This window comes from Protopterus annectens, chromosome 14.part0, assembly GCF_019279795.1.
Source record: "Protopterus annectens isolate FY-2018-M chromosome 14.part0, PAN1.0, whole genome shotgun sequence".
Lineage (NCBI taxonomy): Eukaryota > Metazoa > Chordata > Ceratodontiformes > Protopteridae > Protopterus > Protopterus annectens.
The window spans coordinates 423,112,493-423,126,802 of NC_056748.1; the positions used below are offsets into that span (position 1 = coordinate 423,112,493).

General features: G+C 40.2%; 2 pseudogenes; one reads left to right on the forward strand and one right to left on the reverse strand.

The window, feature by feature from the left end:
- Positions 1-11,913: 11,913 nt before the first annotated feature.
- On the forward strand, positions 11,914-12,052 carry LOC122789486 (annotated as a pseudogene).
- A 12-nt stretch (positions 12,053-12,064) lies between these two features.
- On the reverse strand, positions 12,065-12,213 carry LOC122789481 (annotated as a pseudogene).
- Between the last annotated feature and the right edge of the window lie 2,097 nt (positions 12,214-14,310).

Below are 14,310 nucleotides of genomic sequence, written 5' to 3' on the forward strand. Positions count from 1 at the left end.
ACAATAGTGCATGTACATTTTTGTTCTACTCTAGTAGGGCACACTGTGGTTTCATTTCAAACAACACTTTGCAAAAACCTTTTCAACACATACCAGCAGTTTGATATACACATGACATACTGTTCTAATACATTTGTAACACAATCATTTTATATAGATCATGTTGATATTCACAAATGACATATAATTATTTACAAAACTCCAGATAGCTGTGCTGACAGTATCCCCCTTTGTCACAACCCCCTACAGCCCACACTAGTAAGCACTGAAACCATGGATTTGCAGTTTCCAACCAACTCTGTAGCCAGTTTGGTTTAAATGAACATCCAAGGACTATAATGTGTCATGTTTACTTAAAACCATCTACTACTTAAACAAATGGACACTGTTTGTGAGAGATGTAATTATACAATGTTATTGGAAGAAAAAACTTTCACATAAAGCCATGACAAACAAAACAGGCTACTAGTACCACACAACATCACACTAAGCAAAGTGCATACAGCTTGGACCAAACATACAGACCTTTACATGCTGAGGCTTTTTAAAAAAACATGCCTAGGTTCATACGTTCATATATGTTCATATGAGGTTACTAGGCAAATGGCCCTAGGCTAATTAGCCTAGCCATGTAAAAACCCCAAGTAGTCTAGTTGACCATAGTTAGGTAGTCATTGTTTACAGAGCAAAACTATCATCCGCACCAAGTGTCCCTGTCCATGAGGGCCACAAGTGCCACTCCCAGGGTTAATTTGCAGTTTCACATCCAATTGTCAAGGTTGTGTTTAAATAGAGTCATTGAGGAGCTCTGCTTCACATGAAATGGGAGCTTATTCCAGAGGAGCATCAATCTCTGTGAGATATATCTGTCCCTTGTGTAAGCTCTAGTAATGTCACAGGCCGGGTTGAGATCAATGGAGTGACAAAACAACAAACAATTTCACTAAAGCTAGTAAAAGTTGCAGCCTCCAACACTGGTCTAGATTAATTAATCATTTAATATATCCTTGAACTTCAGAGATAAAAATACATAATCAGACCTTTGACGTAGTATCCTTGTACACTTGCATCCAGCAGGAGATGGGAGTAGAATTTGTGAGATGTTACCTCAGCAAGTATTCAGATTTTGGAAATGATATGATCCACACCATTTGTACATTATTAGAGGTTGTACTCGAAAGCAAATTCTTTGTGTTCCAGGGCAAAATTTTAAACAAAACATAGGAGCAGCCATGGGTTCATGAGTGGCCCCAGTATTCACAAACCTAGTCATGACTTGGTGGGAGAAAGTGTACCTGAAATTTGACATTTTGTTTGGGAAAGTAGTCTTTTATAGAAGATTCACTGATGACCTCTTCTTGGTGTGGGCAGGCAGTGAGAGATAGAATTGAGCAAACTATATGACTTCATGAATTCCAGCACTTTTGAAATTTGCATTGAGCGGCTATGGGAAGACAATCAACTACTTGGATGTCACGTTATCATTAGAAGGAGGCACCTACTGAGTTTGGGAGCAACATCTTTAGAAAAGACACTTTTGTAAACCAATATCTGTACAAAAGAAATTTACACCCCTACCACATGAAGAAAGGGGTTGTAAAAGGACTATTTATAAGACTCAGCAGGCTCACCAGTGACGACATGATCTTTGGAAACGTTTTTTTTAAAAATACTGTTTATTCAAAAAGGTTACAATGTTGATTAGCTAAATAACATCATTGCAGAAATGTATTCACTAAGCTTAAATACAGCTAGACCAATTTTCAGAAAACTTCTGTTTGAAATTAATTCGGACAAGGAAACAGCATCTACTAACACCAACAGTTCACTGAATAAATACAGTAGAGCTTTCCCACTACCCATCACCAGAGACATGTATTTCATCTGCGATGTGTTAAAAGAAAACTGGAAGATCATTTTAGGTAATGCAGATTTATCAAAGATTCTGGGTGCAGGTCCCTCTTTCACTTATAAAGGAGTCAGAATGTAAAATCCTTATTATAAGGTCAGCAAAGACCATTGAGCACACAGAACTCTTTTGGCACCTACAAGTGTGGAAACTGCAATCCGTGCCGCTTCATATCAAATAGTTCAAATATATACATTAAGACACTGGATCTTCAGTTGTGGGCTAGAGACAGGTACAACTTCACAGGGAGTGGTCTACCTGGCCACCTGGGATTGGGAGTGGTATACCTGGCCACCTGTGATTCCTTCTCTGGATTTTATGTAGGGAGAACTGTGAGGAAGCACTACAAGAGTGTATGAACACAGTCTAGCCATTAAGAAAAAGGATGGTGGCAACGCTTTGGCTACCCTCACTTGTCCAAATTTCAGCAAATTTCAGTCCTTTTTACTGGATTCAGTGAGCATGGACAAATTTGTTGGGAACTATAATATCCTACTAGAATGTCATGAGTCCATTTGGCAAATGAGATTAAGGGCAGATGAACCTCCTGGGCTTAACAATTCTAATGATTTAAAATTATTTGTGTTAGCACAAAAACTGTGAAATGATTTTGTGTTGTTCAAAAGTCTTTTTCTAACTAAACAATTCATAGAGTATTGAGTGGTATAATTTTGATGCCTTTATTGCTTCATAGGGTTTCACTGCATGAGTACATTACTTGTTTCATTAAGTATGTTTTTAGATACAATGTTTCTTTAAATTTACAAGCTGTTCACAAGATTGTTTGATTGGATCAATTTTTAAATGTTAGGTCTGATTATGTATTTTTATCTCTGAAGGAGTTCATGGATATAGTAAATGAATGAAAGTGCTTAGTTAATCTAGACCAGTGTTGGAGACTGTTTCTTTTACTGGCTTTAGTTGAATTGTTTGTTGTTTTGTCATTTCATTTATTTATTCTATACCACTTTGGTTGATCTCTGGAGCGTGTGACTCTTGTCACATTTAATTTGAGGATGTGCAGCATTTCCATTAGGGCAGGGTCAGAGACTGCTCTCTAGGCCAGGTACAGGTCATCTCTCATCAGCTTGTACAATGTAGAGTACAGTGTGACAGGGCTTTCAGTCTTTCCATGTAGGTCATATCTTGGAGGCCCTGAATTCTCTAGTTTAAAAACCTCTGTGGTCTCTCCAGCTTCTGCAGGTGTCTTGTGAGGTACATACAGAAGGGAGAATTGTACTGTCAGTGTCAAGTACATGGGAGTACTGACTTCCCTGATCTTGGATGTAATCCCCTTATTTATGAGATGGGCAGTGTAGAAGGCTTCCCTTACTACTGTGAACACATGGTGATTAAATTTTAGATTGCTATCAATCTGCGTTCCAAGTCATGTACCACTGTGTTTGAGCTTAGAGGGGTCCTGTCTATATCGTAACTAGCAGAGGCTAATTCTCTGCCAAAGGAGATAATGAGACATTTTTTGTGTTTAGTTTCAGTTCATGGCCCTGGTACCAATCGTTTGTCTGTGTCATTCCCTTCTGTAATTTGTTGATGTCATTGGGAGACTCTATGATTGTGCCTAGTTTACAGTTGTCTTACAAACTTAGTAAGCCACAGGCCATCACCTTTTGACTGGTCTTCAGAAAAATAAATTCCAAACAGTAGAGGGCCCAGTACAGATGCTTCTGGTACACCACTGGTAACTGGTCTACTGATAGAGGTGGATTCTCCACCCTTAACAGTGTGGGTTCTATGAGCCAGATGAATGGGTTGATATCTAGCTGGGAGAGTTTCACAATAATCCCTGAGTGGGGACTTGTGTCAAACAACTTCATTAAATCAAGATTGGTGGTGTCTACTACATTATCCTCATCCAGGGCTTTAGTGACTTTCTCAAAGAAGTTCACCGGGTTTAATAAGAAAGATCTACCCTTGATGAAATCAAACTGGGTTGGGTTAAGAGTTTGACGGTTACCTATGTCCTGGTTTATAAGGGCCATGATGATTCTTTCCATGACCTTGCAGTTATGGCTGGTCAGGCTAATCGGTCTACAGTTCCCATGGTTGGTTGATGGAATCCCATTGTGCAAGGGTTTACTATGGCTGTTCTCCACTCCTCTGGCACAAAATCAATGCTCAGGTTGTGATTAAACAGGTAGCTGACTTGTTCCACTAGGTCATGTTTTAGATTTAGTATGCAGCCTGGGATGTTATCTGATCCCATAGTGACTGTAATTTGCACCTTGTAGAGTGCTTGAATGACCTGTGCTTTGGAGATAAACGGTAGAGGACAGGTGTCAGGAATGCCATGAGGTATGGCTGGTGGGCACAGATGGGTGAAATTGTCACCAAATCTATCAGCCAGCAGGTTGGCAATTTCTTCAGGTTCTGTATGAGTGGTGCCATCCAATATAAGCTTGGCACACACAGCTGGGTATTCCCTTTGAAGTTTCGGATGTAACTAAATAATGCCTTATCACTGTTTTTAGCTAGGGATGCCAGTCTAGTTTCATAACTTGCTTTAGAGGACTTTACAAGGTTTCTGATTTGCCTGTTTAGGCTGTGTAGGGCAGTCTTTCTTTACTGAGCATGTTCCTTCTTGTTCTTAAGGCTAGGAACATATATTCCTGGCATACATAATATGAGAGCTCTATGATGTCTTTCTTCATATAGTCAAGACAGATACATGTCAAGTCATTCACTCCAAGTTGTAGTATGACAAAGTCATAATGATAATTGCTGCTTAGTGACTTGAGTGCATGAGTGACTTGGCAGGTCCTAGCACCTAACAGGCAGATGACCTTGACCTTCTGCTTGTTCAGGCTGGTGAGAGTGATGTCTGCGTCTCTCACTATTGAGTCGCCTATGACTAGGAAATTTGATTTTGACATGTTTTGCCATATGAGCTTGATTGCTGAGACACTGTTATATGTGTTGTTATCTGTGCTGGTAGATTCTGTTTATGTACCAGTATGTGAGAGTTGTCTGCGCTTAGGTGGTCTCTGGTCTTTTAGTAGGCTCTTGGTGAGTACTCCTGCATATGTGGGTTTATGTGTCTTGACTTCATCTTGTGTAAGAGAGATGTGTGAACTGACAACCTTTTGGATGTCATGTTTATTGTTATGTGAGAGGACTGATTCAAGTTTCATGGTATAGTGACATCTCTCACATAATGTATTTGTTTGCTTTAGGAGCAGGCGGTTGTCAGTATCCATGAGGCAATTGCTACACTACCTCAGGATGCCCATGTCAATCAGGATAGCTGGCTAGTGAAATGTTAGGAAACTGACTGTCCATAGCAGCAAGCAAATCCTGGTTTGTGGAAGGGCAAAAGATCAACTATTACTGTGGGATTAGCAAGGGGACTTAAACCTATATAGGATTAGCAAAGAAAGTGGGGCGACACTTGACAGTGCTTAGCTGAGCTTCCTGAAGTGCAGCAGTGTGCAACTGAGTTGCCAGAAGAGCATCAGGGAAGCCTGAGAAGATTTCACTGAGTGGTGGAGAAGGAAACCACAAAAGCTTCCTAAAGTAACCTAATCAACTAGTACCCTCAACAACCTCACAAACATACAACACAAGTAGTGCCCACCATGAGGATTCAGAGTGTTCAGAAGGAAACAAAAAAGAAAGAAAGGAAGAAGTTCACAACAAAACTCCTTGCCCAACATACTAATCACAGGAGACTCAATAGTGAGGCTCACAGATGTCCCACTCACTAGGCTGAACAAGGTGAAGGTGACAGTCAATTGCCTATCAGGGGCCAGGATTTGCCATATAACACATGCACTCAGGTCACTCCACAGCAAGTATATGTATGACTGAGTCATTGTCCATGTGGGTGTGAATGACCTGAGATGCACCACCCTGGACTACATGAATAGAGATATGATGGAGCTCTCAGATTATGTGGCTCAGGCAGGTATGACCTTAGCCCTGAGCAGCATCCTACCATCTCCCAAAATGGTACTGCAGTACAAGCAGAAAATGATTGACTTCAACAATTGGCTAAGCTTCTGGTGTCATTCTAAGGGGATCCAGTATCTGTCTGCATGGGATGACATGATTGACAGACCTTGATGCTTTGCAAGAGATGGCCTGCATCTGTAACCCCAGGTATTCCGGGTACTGGCTAAGGCTCTTGCCACCCATATAGTGCCTTTTTTAGATGGTGTTCCAAAGACTAAAATCCCACCATAATAACTATAAACAAATACAATCTGAGGATCATGCTGCCCAATGCTAGAAGTCTAAATCTCAAGATACACTCGCTTGAAGTGCTCCTCAAAATGGAGAATGTTGATATTTGTGCTGTAACTGAGACCTGGTTTACAGCGGCAGAAAGTAACCCTGCACTTCCAGACTATAACTCATTCAACACCTTTCGGCTCCTGAACATGACCAGAAGCTCCAAAGGTGGTGGTGTCTCCATATTCATAAAGGATCTACACACTTCCAGACTAGTAGCTCAGCACAATGCATCTGAGATACTTCAGGTGCAACTAACATTGGGTAAGACAGCACTTCAGGTGATAGCCTGCTATAGGACCCAAACATGTCCTTAGACTCCCACTCCACATTCCTAAGCACCTTGGAATCTATCAAGGTCAAGCCCAATATTCTCATACTAGGAGACTTCAACTACCTCTCCATCAGCTGGGAAAACTACTCCTGTACCATTGCACTGGGCCAACGCTTCCTAGAATTCATCAGTTCCAATGCCCTGCACCAGCTCATCCTGAACCCCACTAGAGAAGCAACATCCTTGACCTGGTTATCACCAACATGGGGGACTGTTGCTCTACACCAACAGTCAATTCCTCCCTGGTTAGATCCAACCACAAACTAATCACCATGGAAATCTACATCTCACCCACACTCCCTGCAAAAGTGACCACCTTGAAAAACTTCTCCAAAGCTGACTTTGCGCTCCTGAAAACATAGGTGGCTACTTCATAGCACCCATGCCAATGGAAAATAGCTGCATGACTGCCAAATCATGCACCAATGCACTGTATGAACACATACATAAATGAATGGAACTAGCCATACCCAATAGAAAAGGAAGTCAATTTAGCAGTCCTCAGCTATCAATAAACTCTACAACAGAAGGAAGAAACTGTTACAAATAAAGGTGAAGTCCCAAGACTGGAAAAACTCCCTCATTAGCCTCATGAAAAAAGTTGAGATCCCTTATCAAATCCTCTAAAGCCAGCTATGAAGGCAGAATTGCTAAAAACAACCACTAAGCCTTCTACAGTTATATTAAGAACCTCCATGGCAATACCTAGATTTGCTCTGAGCTGTTGCACAATGGTACCTCATACGCTGAGCCAACAGATATTGCCAACATACTAGCCGACAGATTCAGTGCTAACTTTACCCCCTCCCCCAAAGGCCCAATCACAATACCAGAAGAATGCCAGGTACCCAGCATTTCTGCAGCACAGGTAAGATCTGCATTGTCCAAGGCCAAGGATACAGCATCCATGGGATCTGATAATATCCCTGGCTGTGTTCTACGTGAACTAAAAAAAAAACTGACACCACATCTGTGTGCCCTGTTCAGTCACAGCCTTACCTCAGGCTTCATCCCAACTAAATGGCACACTGCTACAGTCATCCCTCTCCATAAAGGGGGAGCGACAACAGACCCTGGGAATTATCACCCCATTAGACTGATGAGTCTGATTTGTAAAGCTATGGAGCGTATCATCATGGACCTGCTTAACAAGGATATAGGTAATCTCCAAACTCTAGACCCCACGCAGTTTGACTTTGTTAAAGGGGAGGTTCTGCCTGCTTAACCTGGTTGACGTCCTCGAGACAGTCACCAAGGCTATGGATGAGGGTAAGGCAGTGTATACAGCCTACCTCAATCTGGCCAAGGCCTTTGATACCTTTCCTCACTCAGGAATTATTGATAAACTCACCAAACTAGGCATCAACCCCTACATCACTAGGTGGATAGCAAATTGGTTCACAGACAGAACCCACAGATTGAAGGTAGCAGATTCCACATCTGACTGACGACTAGTCACAAGTAGAGTCCCACATGGATTGGTCCTAGGTTCCTCTCCTGTTTGGCATCTACTTCTCAGAAGACCAAGCCAGCACAGAGGGACTCTGGCTGACCAAGTTCTCAGATGACTGCCAACTGGGAGCCATTATCAACTCCCCAAGTGATGCAGACATCCTACAGAAAGGCCTCACTGACACCAGTGACTGGTGTCAAAGCCATGGTGTTAAGCGTAATGCCAAAAATGCGTTATCATTCTCTTTGGCAAAAACTCAGATCCCACCAATTGCCACATCGATGGGAGCCCACTGAACACTGAAGGTTGTTATAAGAGATCTGGGCACCCAGGTTGACTGCAACCTCTCCTTCGACCACCACATTGCCACTGTGGTCAGAAGGTCCTTCTATGTGGCACATCTCATAACCAAGGGTTTTGTCTCCAAGTAGAAAGAGGTCATCATCTCTTTCTACTCATCCCTCATTAGACCAGTCATCGAATATAATGCCCTATTTGGCATGTACCTCAGCAGACATCTGCAAAAGGTGGAGAGGCCACAGAAGTACCTCACAAAGAGGATCCTAGGCCTTAAACCCATGTCCTGCATGGACAGACTCAAGAAACTTCAGTTATTCTCTGTCTCTTATCGTCTACTTAGAGGTGATCTCTGCTTGACATGCAAAGCTATATCTGACCCAGCCCTGCTAGAAGTGCTACACCTAAAGAAATCCCAATTCCTCCACACCACACGCTCCAGAGATCTCAACCTCATTACCACAATCAACAGAACATGCTGGAAGGACAGGTACATCACCCAGAGACTGCCCATACTCTGGAACAAGCTTCCTATTCATGTCAAGCAGAGCACCTTGCTGGCCCTCTTCAAGAGAAACCTTGATGAGTGGAAGTGTAACAGAAAGTTCACCCCGGGGATCACTCCAGTGGCTCTACTGGATAGAGGCACTGGGAGCTAACATCGTGCAGCATGATGACAGGGCACTTTTATGGGATAGGCTTGTGAAGGCTCCAGGGCCATTAGCTTAGTACACACCTATGAACCTATGAACAAATAACAAGGAAGACAAAAGAAACTGATATATGTCTGTAAAGAGAATGTGTGCTGAAAAGGACACTGCTTTGTTATGTAGCACACAGATTACAGGGAATGAAAGCATTTTTCTGTCAGAAAACCTTCAGTCCACAGAAAAAGGCACCATTTTTCTAAAATAGAAGGTAGAAAAAAGAGGCAAGGGGCTGGTGAAAAGGAATAAATCAAAATTGGATGTTGAATGATTGAAGAACAGTACTGTAAGAAAAATATAAGAGAAAGACAATGTTGACTACATGGCTCAAGCTGTGGATGTACAAAGCCAGTTGGGTGAGAACTGTATACTTGCAAATTTAATACACAATGAAAGCGATGGGATTAATAAGACTAATGGTGATGAAGTGCATCTCTTTGTAACAATTGGTAGAGCAGATATTACTGTATTAGAAGCTGAAGAGTTTTCAGATCTGGTCAGAAAACATATTCTTGTAATTGGAGATTGAATTATTACAGGAACTGATACTTACATTTGCAGAGAAGATAATGAACATTGAATAGTGTTATGCTTGCCTGGAGCAAAAATAGAAGTGCGACAAGCCTTGGAACGCCTTAATGTAAGGAAGTATGGATCTGTTTTTATTCATGTCTTGTCTGGAAGTACTGTCTGGCTGTTAGTAGGGAATTTACAGCCCTCTTAGGTAGAATAGCTTGTACTGGTGTTAGGACATATTTTTTCACAAATCACGTATAGAAAGGATAGTCGGGTCACCATAAATGCAAAGATTTTTTGGGTAAATACCTACATGAGAAAAATGTCCTGTTTTAAAAAATGGAAATGTGTGGAGCATCCAAGCCTAGATTTAGGTACGTGTGTTAAAACAGGATGGGATGCATTTGCCAAGATCAGAAAAGAGAATTTTTGTAGCAGATATTTTGCAATATTTGACAAACACTAGGCAGGATTTTTGCCAGGTCAAAAATGATTATTTCACAGATAGCAACATTTGATGCATCTCTGATGGTTGTTAACGCTAGTAAGATTAATATTTTTTTTACTGAAAAATTTGCTATATTCCCAGAAGACTGATGATGTTATTGTTTGAGAAACATGGTTAAAGAGCAAAGAATGGAAACCAGTTCTGTCAGGGTATACATGTTTTTATTGTAACAGACATTCTAACAAAAATAAAAAATTAAGTGGATAGGGATTAAAGATAGTAATGAGACCTGTGATTATTGCATGTTCAATGTTAACACCAATACTACAGACTGTGTAACTGTGACAATAAAGACAACCCTGGAACAAATAATTGTTGGAGTATATAGATCACCAAAGTCAAATGCAGCTGACCTACAGGAATTCATACATTTCTTGCATGAAACGCAGGACGGAAGAAAAATATTAGCTGGGGACTTAAATTTACCAGAAACAAAGTGGAATAATAAAGCAATAACCGACAACGTGGTGTGGTATATTGAAGATTTACCCATGGTTGGTGTGGTTTAATCACGAGGGCAAAACCCGATTGATTAAACAAAGGCAACCATAGGTAAATCTTCAATATACCACTACCACAGAGTCGGTTTTTGCTATTATACAATGACATTATTTAAGAAAAAAATACTTACTTTTCTTAAATAATGTCTTTGTATAATGGCGGATTACTGTTCTTCTGCCAGTTGTGGTATACTGCTTCTTCGTTTTGATGTACTGTGCATGCGTATGGAACTTGCGTTCCCACGCATACCCAGTACATCAATGCTTTGAAATGGAAGCAACGGAGAAAAGAAAGTCTGCATTGTTCCGTTTTCTCTTTTTTTTTTTTCTTAATTGTAAAAAAAAAGGTTTTGGGGTACTTTATACCAACGGAAAAAAGTCTGCGCAACCGGACCTTTTTCTGTTGGTATATTGTGAGGTTTACAACGGGCACGCTGGTTGGGCTGGGCCAATAAGCCTGCACGTTTTCGAATAGTAATAGGGAGTGTTTGTATAATATTGATTCAACAACATTAATAAGGAAATTATTCACAACATATGTTCAGGAACAACAATTGCTTCAGATTATAAAAAAAAAATACCAGGGAACGTAGCATTGTTTGTGTTCCCAAAGAAATTACTGTTATGTCAAGTTCAGTCAAATTTTACCACTGTTGATGTGCAGTGGTCATGAGATTATAAAGGTTAATTTGTTACTAGATAATTCTGCCAAACTGAAGTCTAAACCAATGCACATAAGATTATATGGAAGCAAACCAGTCACTATGTAAAACTAACTGGAGTGATGCGTTCAATGGAAAAACTGCAGATGGAATGCAGACAGTTTTGAAATAAATTGTTTTGAGTGCAAAAGCATCAAAAAAATGTTTAACATCAGGATCTAGACATCCAACATCAGGGAGATATATTTCCTTAAGAACAGGATACCTGATTAAGGTGAAAGACAAAAAAAAAATATAAGAAATGGGAGAAATGTCGAACTACAACTTTAAAAACTGAAATAAACAAGCTGGACAAGCAAATTAAACATAGTGTGAAACAAGATCAAGTAAAATGGGAAGAGATTTGGGAGACATAAATTGAACAGTGAATATTTAATACAGCACACAGTGATTGAAACTGTTGTCTCATGTAAGGATCTGTGTGTATGGGTAGATCCAGCTTTGAGTCTTTCTAATCAAATTTTATTTTTTATTTATTTAACATTTGCTTACCAGGAAAGTCCGACTTGGAACAAAGCCAATTTTCAGTGGAGGCCTGGGGAGAAACACTCTGGATGAATGTTTTTTTGACACGAGAGGAAACTGAGCACCTGGAAGAAACCCACTTGAATGCAGGAAGGACATGCAGACGCCACACAGAAGGCACCCCAGCTGAGAATCGAACCATAGAACCTCTTGCTGTGAGGCGACAGTGCTACTGCTGCACCACTGCACCATCCATACTTACCTGGCAGGGGGAATACCAGGTTCAAGAAGGTGGGTTCCCCAGGGTGAGGCTCTTCCATTGCACATTCCAGTTGGGTTGACCCCTGTGATTTCCTCAAATGTGGGCAACTCAGCTGCATAATTTCTGAATACCATTCTACCATTTCTGAATACCATTCTACCATAAATTATGCAGTTGAGTTTTCACATTTGGGGAAATCACAGGTGTCAACCCAACCAAAAGTGCAATGGAAGAGCCTCACCCAGGGGAAACCACCTTCCTGACTGTGGTATTCCCCCTGCCAAGTAAGTATATTAACCAGTTGGTTAATGATAGTTATAGAACTATAGGTTGTATAAAAAGATTTATAAAGTCTAGAAAATCAGAAATGATGAACTCATTGTTAGTTAGTTACATTAGACCCAAACTTGAGTATAGAATAACAATATGGAAATCTTATAAGAAAACAAGCAAGAGTAAACTGGAAAGAGTACAGCGGAAATAAAGCAAGGGCATCCATGGATGTGAAAATTTAAGTTATTATGAAAGACTAAAATATCTGAACTTGTACAGTGTCTCTTACAGATATTTAAGATGAGATCTTATTCAGGTGTATAGGGCATTTAGGGGCAACTACCTCTGGGAATGTTTGGGGTTATCAAAAAGTACTAGAGAATCATCAGACAACCTACGTAGAAGATTCTATAGGAATGAGAAGTGTACTGATTGGTTCCCTCAGACAGCAGCTGATGCATGGAACAGACTATCAAATTACATTAAAGTAAGCACTAGTTTACATATTTTTAAGAACAGCCTGGACACTTATTATGGGTGCAAATTTTCTGGTATATTGGCAAGCCAGAAGGGCAATAATGCCCATGTTCGAAATATTTGTATGTATGTATGTATGAAATATATAACTAAGAGTCACACTGACTCATTTCAAAATCTCAAAAAGAAAACCTCCACACAATCCATTATCCTAGTCATAGGTGACTATACAGTAAGACATATCAATGTACCACTGATCAGGCTGTGCAAGGAGAGAGTTGGAGTCAGTTGCCTATCAGGCTGCAGGATTTCCCACATTGCATAAGCACTCAAGTCCATTTACCACTAGTACACATATAACAAGTCATAGTATATGTGGGTGTAAATGACTTAAAAATGTATAAAGATAAGTATGATGGAGCTCTCAGAATATATGTGTGAGGCTCGTATGAACCTAGCCTTGAGCAGCATTCTACTGTTACCAAGAAAGATGTCACAATATGAACAAAAATTTTTAACCACTGACTTAGCATCTAGTGTCATTTAACAGGAGTAAAAAAAAAATAAAATAAAATATATATATATATATATATATATATATATATATATATGGGTCTACTTCAGCATGTCGACCATTCAAAATGCTGACTTTCATATGGCTGACACCATATGATCGACATCCTGAAATAGCACCATTTACCAACCTGCAAACACAGTAAAACTGTGTTATGCAGGAGGCAAGCCCCCCTGCACCCCCACACCCTCTGCTACTTAAATATTCTCACTCCAAGATCGCAATACAGTGCAGGAAAGGGGAATCTCACAGTCCCACACTGCAGCGGGATCTCCGCTATCATTTGTCAGCCTTTCAAACATTCGCTCATATGGTGTCGATCATATGAGTTTTGAACATTTGAAAGTTCGAACAAATGAAGGGCTCCCATGTGTGTATATGTATGTATATACATATATATATATATATATATATATATATATGTAGGTGTCTGTGTGTGTGTGTGTGTGTGTATATACATATATATATATATATATATATATATATATATATATATATATAATATCAATCTGGGAGGAGATGGTAGATAGTCCTACCTTCTTCGACAGGGATGGCTTGCACCTCTCCCACCAAGGCTTTTTGTATAGTAGCTAAATCCTTGTCTAACCCCATAGTGTCTTTTTTAGAGAATGTCAATATTCTAAAGCTCCTGACATCAGAATCCTGATAACATTAAGATATTGCTGCTCAATGCTAGGATCTTTAACAAAAAATGTTGCTCCCTACAAGCGTGGCTTACCCTGGAAAACATCGATATATACATCATCACAGAGACCTAGTTCTAGAGTAATGAAAATACTCTGTCAGTGTAGAATTTCTATGTCTATCACATGTTCAGGCCCACTGCATTAGACAAGGCACTAAAGTTTGCAGTGTCTCTATATTCTTAAAAAACATATAAACTCCAGACTCATCAGACAAGATAATGACCTGGAATTCTTCCACATCTAACTTACTATGAACAAAACCCCTTATAATATCATGGCCAACTATGGGATCCTCTCTATGTCCCCTAAGCCTACACCTCATACCTAACTAGTAGGTAGTCCTTTTGTATCAAAGCCA